This window comes from Carlito syrichta, unplaced genomic scaffold, assembly GCF_000164805.1.
Source record: "Carlito syrichta isolate Samal-C Ts95f unplaced genomic scaffold, Tarsius_syrichta-2.0.1 Scaffold92196, whole genome shotgun sequence".
Taxonomy (NCBI): Eukaryota; Metazoa; Chordata; class Mammalia; order Primates; family Tarsiidae; genus Carlito; species Carlito syrichta.
The window spans coordinates 28,456-35,730 of NW_007036292.1; the positions used below are offsets into that span (position 1 = coordinate 28,456).

Below are 7,275 nucleotides of genomic sequence, written 5' to 3' on the forward strand. Positions count from 1 at the left end.
TCCAGCCTGGGTGACAAGAGTGAGACTCCAACTCAAAAAAAATAGTGTAATGCATTCATTGAGAACTTCTGTTTTTATCAAATGGCTTTAAAACCACCAGTTTTTTCCCTTAGAATTAGACGAACTCTCTGCCTTCACTTCTCTCTCAGACCACAGGGCATCAACATAAACAAAAACAACAGAGAGTTTTGGGTTGCTTTTATTCATACCGAGAGAAGAACCTTCTCTTGGGCTGGGTGGAAGACTATGGTGTATGGAGATGTCCAATCTACTACAGAGGGCTTCACCAAGCCAAAACAGCCATCCTGGAAGAAATCTGCCAGGTTCTGCATGACTCCAAGGTGTAGTGTCTTCCTGAGGGACCTTGGCTGTGTCATATGCCTGCTCTGCTTCAGCAGGCTGATTCTCTCATGGGCGGTCCGGCCCAGAAAAGCGATCTGAAAGAGCAGATTTAATAACCAAAACGTTGACCGTAAGAAATGGAAAGCTGCTAGCATGAAGATGTATAAAACCCAAAGGGAACAGGCTACAGTCTGACTGGGGTAAGACCACAGTTCATCTTCTTTGAATGTTGTGGCACAATGATTTGACCAATAGACAAATGATCCATAGATAATCTAGTCACATACTATGGAAAGGAAAACAAGAATAATATGTAATAGCAATGGTTACCAAAACGTATGCAGCATCTGGTCCACAGGCAGTGATGATCATATCAAGCCACACAGGAGGTGCATACACAGCAATGGAGTGATCTTTATGGCTTCCTTATAGGACATGATGCACAAAATGTTCTGAAGTCCAGACAGCCAGTTTCTACAAAAGATACTCACTTTTCTTTCTTTTTCACAAGTCTTAGTGAAGCCTGGATCAGTTGTAGAAAAAGTAAAAAAAGCCTATTATGCTGAAAATGAAAGCAAAATAGAAAGGGGTTCCTGCTAAAATCAGGAAAAAATAAGATGAACCAAGTCATAAATATCCGAAAAATGGAACTTAGCAGAAAGACTGTTGGCAAGTATACAAAGTTCTTATACCCTGCCAAGAACCTTGGAGACAAAGATGTCAGAAAAAACAATGTTACCAGAAGACATCCTTTTACAAGCCACAAATCTGAACTGAAATCCGGTATGTATCCAACAGCCTACATGGTAATCAGAGAAAGCAGGAGCAGCAGGAAGAGCTCACATTTCTGTAGCCACCAACAAAGTCTAAACTTCTGATTGACTGTCATTTTAGCTTCTGTTTTTAGCATGTGAATAATGAGCTGATTTTTGTTTTGTAGAGCCATGTCAAGGGGTGTCTCTCTCTTCCTTAGCTTTTCGGATATCCAGGCTTCTAAAAGTTTATCAACTACATTAACATTTCCTGCTGCAACTGCCCAGTAAAGTGTTTTGGTGTTTCTTGTCAACCACAGTGAGAGAAGGATTAAACTTTAAAAGAAATCCATTTGGTTCAGGCCCAATTGCTTTGTGAGCTGATAACATGAGTGGTGTCTATCCATTTACATCTGTCATATTCACACTCTGCCCCTTTGAAATGAGATATGCTATAATATTTATGTGTTGAAATAATAATGCCAGGTGGTTGGTGCTGAATGCCTCTCCATCAATGAGAGTAGAGTCTATACCATGCTGGAGTAATAATATGACCATAGATGAATGTCCTTGTTGGATGGTCCAATGAAGAAGAGAGGAATTGGAATCTCCACCCAACTGATCTACAACAGCACCTCTTGAAATATAAAACTTTACAAGTACCAGCCTGTTAATAGCAGCCTAGTGAAGAAGCGACACAATTTCTTTGTCCGACTGCCTGACATCATATCTCACTTCTACTAACTCTTTACATCATTCAAAAATCCCATATTGAGTAGCTTTTACGATGTCACAGTTTAACTAGAGTCCTCTATAAGAGGAAGAGCATCTTTTGCCTTGGCAGGTTCCTTGTTTTCATGTGCACAGACGCCTTATCGACCAAATCCTAGAGGGTGGGGACCATGGCTGTAATTCCTGTGAGCCCAGACCTGGTCCCTCTATCTCCCCAGACACCTGTAGTGGCACCCACAGTGACTCAACAAGGTGTCGCCTGCAGCCTGCCTCGAGGCGCCTCCTCTCCCACTTCCTGCTTGAACCCTGTTCTATATGTTTTTTATCTAGTCAGCTCCAAGCAACCCGATGATAACACACATTTTAATATAAATGTGTTTGGGTTTACTGGTTGTAAGTAGACAACTGAGTAGTTTCTATATATCTATATATGGGAAACCCAAAGCCTGTAGGCCTAGACATGAAATTACCTGTTCAGCAAAGTTATACTTGAAGACTAAGAACAGCGGCCTCTTGACTCATGGCTTTCTCACTATTACAGAGGCTCCTGACACAAAGGCAAGAACCTGTCAGAAGACACTGCAAATGGGAAGAGGAGAGATAAAAAATGGGAAAACTGGAATTGCTATGAACATGACTGAATCATCGAGTTCAACAGCTATACAGAAACTTACGAGATTAATCCAATCTCCTAACTTTTATATTGAAAGTACAAGGCTAAGAAAGATGGGTGGGCTGCCTCAGGTCACCCAAGTTGAATATGGTTTAATAGGAACTACAATGCAGTCTACAGGAAGCACTTAAGTCCACAGGTATAAGAAGGATAACGTTTCACCCTTACTAGCTAACCAGGGGGTACCATTTTCTAGATATTTCACTCGGGAGTCAAATTTTTTAATGATAATTTTGTTTCATCGTAAATAAGGAACCCCTTCCCCACATGCCCAATGCACGTGCACTGTAAAGCTTAAGGTTATTGGAGGGAGTACTCTAATTGCCATTCTCTCATGGGAACTTTATTTTCCATATGAAAAAAGGATAGAGACGTAGATCAGATACTACTAACTGAAAGGGAAATTCAGTAAACACGTTTCCACTTTAATATAGTCTCCTTCCCAGGGAGATACTTTATAGAGCTGGTAAGGAATCGTATATCTTCCTAAAGGCAACTCACATGTAAAGACTGTGAGCTGTCTGAAAAGTGAACTGAAAATGAAGAGGTAGAGGGAAGTAACAGTGGGCATTTAAGGAACTGGGCACCAGATCGACGAAAAATTGCTGTTGACCCAGATTCATGGATCTAAATCACAGAGATTCTGCCATAGGACTACAACATGTAAACTCGTATTCAATCAAGGTCAGGGTTTTTATTTTCTTTTGGTTTTTTTGTATGAGATGTGTTTTCTTTGCCCTTAGGGCTAGGTTTCAGTAAAACACAGATCAAAATTATCAATCGTGGAATAAAGACACCAAGTTAAGATGGCAAGACTATTTTGCCTATTGGTATTGCCTTCTTATCTAGCAATTATAAAATAAGGCTAATCGTTATAGAACAACTGGCTAGATTTCGTCATTAAGTCAATGTTGTAGAGAGAGAGGGCAGGGACTAGTCTATGTTAAAAGATATTTAAGGGACACAACAACCAAATGCATTGTGTGGGGTTTGACTGGATCCTGGTTCATATAAACCAACTGTAAATGACATTTAGGATCAATTAAAGAAATATAAAAAAAAAAAGATGAATGTTAAATACTGCTAAGGAATTGCTCTTGATTTTGTTAGGAGTGATAATGGTATTATAGTTGTGTAGGAAAATGTTCTTTTCAATAATACATAGTCAGAACTTAAGGAAGAAATATTGTAATAGTTAAGATAACTTCAAGAAAAATAGTAGCTTAAACAAACTAGTTAATTAGTTTCTACTGTGCTCATTGGTGACCCAAAGCAAGCATACCTTGAGATTACCTTTGGGGAAAGAATAGCCATTTTTTGACAATCCTTAAATTGGTTTATCATGTTCAGTGACTCCTATCACACTAGTTCCACAGAAGCTGCATTTCTTCAAAGAAACGGAACACTTTACATTTGTGTATTAGTTAGAACCCTTTGAAAGTGAAGACTACTAGCTTTTGAAAGGTACAGTTTTATAGTATTTGTTTTTAATTTTTCAAATGTCTTTTGACTTGGCTTTGGCTATGTAACTATTTGGGGCAACAGAGTCCCAAGCACTGATAATAAACATGACGGGGAAAAGGGTGGAGGAAAAAGAGCTGCAGTAAGTTCTCCCAATACATTAGAAAATATTTATTTTAAAGTGTTAGAGACATGGTCAGGAAATAGTTTACTAGCCTCCTTTCCTTCACTCATAGGTTAGTTAGCCCAGCCATGGATTCTACTGGGAGTGGCCTGGAAGGTGGAGGGATGGTCAGATGTGGCTGTGAAAGGGCAGGCATTATTGTTCCTGATCTCATCGATGAATATTTACTGAGTGCTTGGGATGTGGCGAGAGCCATGCCCAGAGCAAGCCACTGACTGTTGGACAGGAGGCGTGTTTGCAGCTGGCACCACCAGGGCATCCTGCAGTCTCTCAACACCTTGCACTCCTTTCCTCCTGTGAGCACAGCCCTTGCCCTCTTTGTGCTCACCTGAATTATTTGCTTTGACAGCTGACACCTGGCATTTGCAAGGTAAAGCCAGGGTTAATGTATGAGGTGTATTTTCAATTCTCTATTACCTAAGAAGAAAGCCATCATATTCAAGGATGATAATGCTGACAAGTCATTGCCAGGAGAAGAGCCATTGGCAGAGGTAAGTTTGAGGGGAAAAATTTTCTCCCTCTGATCCAGCTCCTCTCATGACTAACAGCCTCATCATGTTTTGAGATTGCTGGTAAAGGTGGGGAGAATGACCTATTTGGCATAAATGGAATTGTTTCCCTGGTCTTGGGGGGGATCATAGCCTTGTCAGCACTACATTCTTACCAAAAACACTCACACCCCTGCTCCCCATTCTACCATCTGTATTAATTTTATTTCTGTTTACTTTTACAGAGAGATATTCAGAAAACTGCTTTAAAAGATTTCTATCAATAGCCTGATCATAGTATCAACAAACACACTTTTAGAAAAAAATCTTAAAAAGAATGGTCTATTTGCCTAATAATTAGTTAACACCCAAACATGCCTTCAAAGGAAAGCATGACACAAGCACAGTGATTCCTATCTCTGTGATCTAAGCAGGATCCTGAACAACAGGAAATACAGTGTTAAAGGAATTTAACTCTACCAGAACCCCAACTTTGAAGACAGGAATATGTATGCCAACCTTTGTTGTTCTGGAATTACCAGAACTTGTCACCAGTTACCACACAGGCTCTTAAGAGGTCTAAGAAGAAAGAGTCAGTCTCCATGGATATATTGGATTCCATGGTCTGCAGAATATATAATTCTACATTAGTTCTTTCTGTCTGTAAACACACACACACACACACACACACACACACACAGAGAGACATTGTTTACTTGTTATTAATTCACTATATTTCACCACAATCAAACCTGTGAAAAATTTCTCACTGTGTTCAGATAACACAATTTTGAAATTAAATACTTTAAGTCACAGATAGAAGGGTCAAAAATACTCATTTGACTCAGAGTAGTTATCTCCTACCCCATTAAGAATAAAAATGACTACTTTCAAGAAAACTTGTCAGCCTGTTCTAATTTCAATTGTTTGCTTTTTCTTAGGTTAAAAATGTACGTGTGTGTGTGTGTGTGTGTGTGTGTGTGTGTGTGTGTGTGTGTGTATCTTGTATATGAATGATATCTTCCAAAGATGCTTACCCAGTGGCCTAAATCTGACAGGAAGCACAGCTGTGAATGTAGGAAGCACAGCTGTGAATTTAGCACTCACAGAGCTTGAAATCCTGTTTTCAGGCTTCACACACTTGATTTTTCTAGGTCTTTTGACAACTGTTTCCTTTCATCTCTTTTAATGATGCCCTAAATTCCTTGGGCACCATGGGACAAGCTGAAATACAGGTATCTATTCAAAAATTGTAACTTTGCACTGATGCACACACACAAAAAAATGCTCTGAGAATTTAAACTAACCCACCCCTTCCACTTTTCTCTCCAACTTATTGCTCAGGAAACCCAAAGACTAACATTTATCTCTAGAAAAACGAGGCGATAAATGTGCAAGAGACTTAGGATAATACTGTCTTTGGGTATTCATGCTCTGAGGTATTATTTTATGCCAGCCCACACAGAGTGAGGCCATTCTTGTACCTTGTAAAACATCTCTTGGAAGGAATCCAAGATGGGCCTGATTCATGCTGATGTTAGTCTACAGTGAAGCAGAATGCCTAAGTAGCTCTAAAATATAGTAATAGACATGGGAATGCATTTTTTCTGTAAAACAATTTGGTCATATGTTACCAAGAGCTTTAAAAATGTTAATACCTTTTGACTCAATAATTCCCCTTCTAGGAAACTATTCTGAGCAAATATTAGAAACTCTGACAAACACTTGTGCACAGAGATATTCATCACATTGCAGATTTTCATCACATTGCAGATTTGTGAAAATGGAAAAAAAAAGGCCTAAGTTCTGAGTATGAATGCATCCACATAATAGGAGAATAGTGAAATAAATCATGGCACTATCATTTTAAAATCTGCTTTCAAATAATACCTATTGATGTAAAATTGTTTATGCTAATGTCAAATTTTAAAAGTAAGAATATAATATTTTATATATAGTATGTTTCTAACTTTGGTAAAGTAATATTTATAGAAGAAACAATAAAAAATACAAATGTGAATCTCTGAATAATGGGATAACTATGATATTTATTTTTACTTTTATCTTTTTGTATTTCCCAAATTATCTGAAATGTGGCTTTAGAACTTTAATAAGAATAACAATAAATATTGTTTTACAAAAATAAAATAGCCTAAACTGGACATGGTGATGCATGCTTATAGTTACAGATACCTGGGAGGCTGAGCTAGGAGAATTGCTTGAGTTCAGGAGTCTGAATCCAGCCTGAGCAACATAGTGAGAACCTGTCTCTAAAAATACAAAAAGAAGTAGCCTAAATGCAGCATCTTCCTCCTTTATCCTGCACAAAAATATCTAATAAAGTGAGTTCAAATAAATTCAAAGGTTATTGGTAGAGACAGAATATTTAGGCCTTGCTATTGTTTCTGCACTGGTTTTTTTTTTTTGAGTTGGAGTCTCACTCTGTCGCCCAGACTGGAGTGCAGTGGCTGCTCCCGGCCACCGCAGCCTCGACCTGCTGGGCTCCGGCGATCCTTCCGCCTCAGCCTTCCAAGTAGCTGGAACTACAGGCGCGCGCTACCACACCCGGCTAATTTTTGATTTATTGTAGAGATGAGGTCTCGCCAAGTTGCTCAGCGGGTCTCGAACCCGCGGGCTCAGCAA

General features: G+C 39.1%; 1 pseudogene across 1 annotated transcript; it reads right to left on the bottom strand.

Moving 5' to 3' along the window:
- Positions 1-203: 203 nt before the first annotated feature.
- Positions 204-2,038, bottom strand: LOC103262256 (annotated as a pseudogene). The gene has a single exon (XR_504415.1). The product of XR_504415.1 is annotated as a palmitoyltransferase ZDHHC13-like (transcript).
- Positions 2,039-7,275: the final 5,237 nt, after the last annotated feature.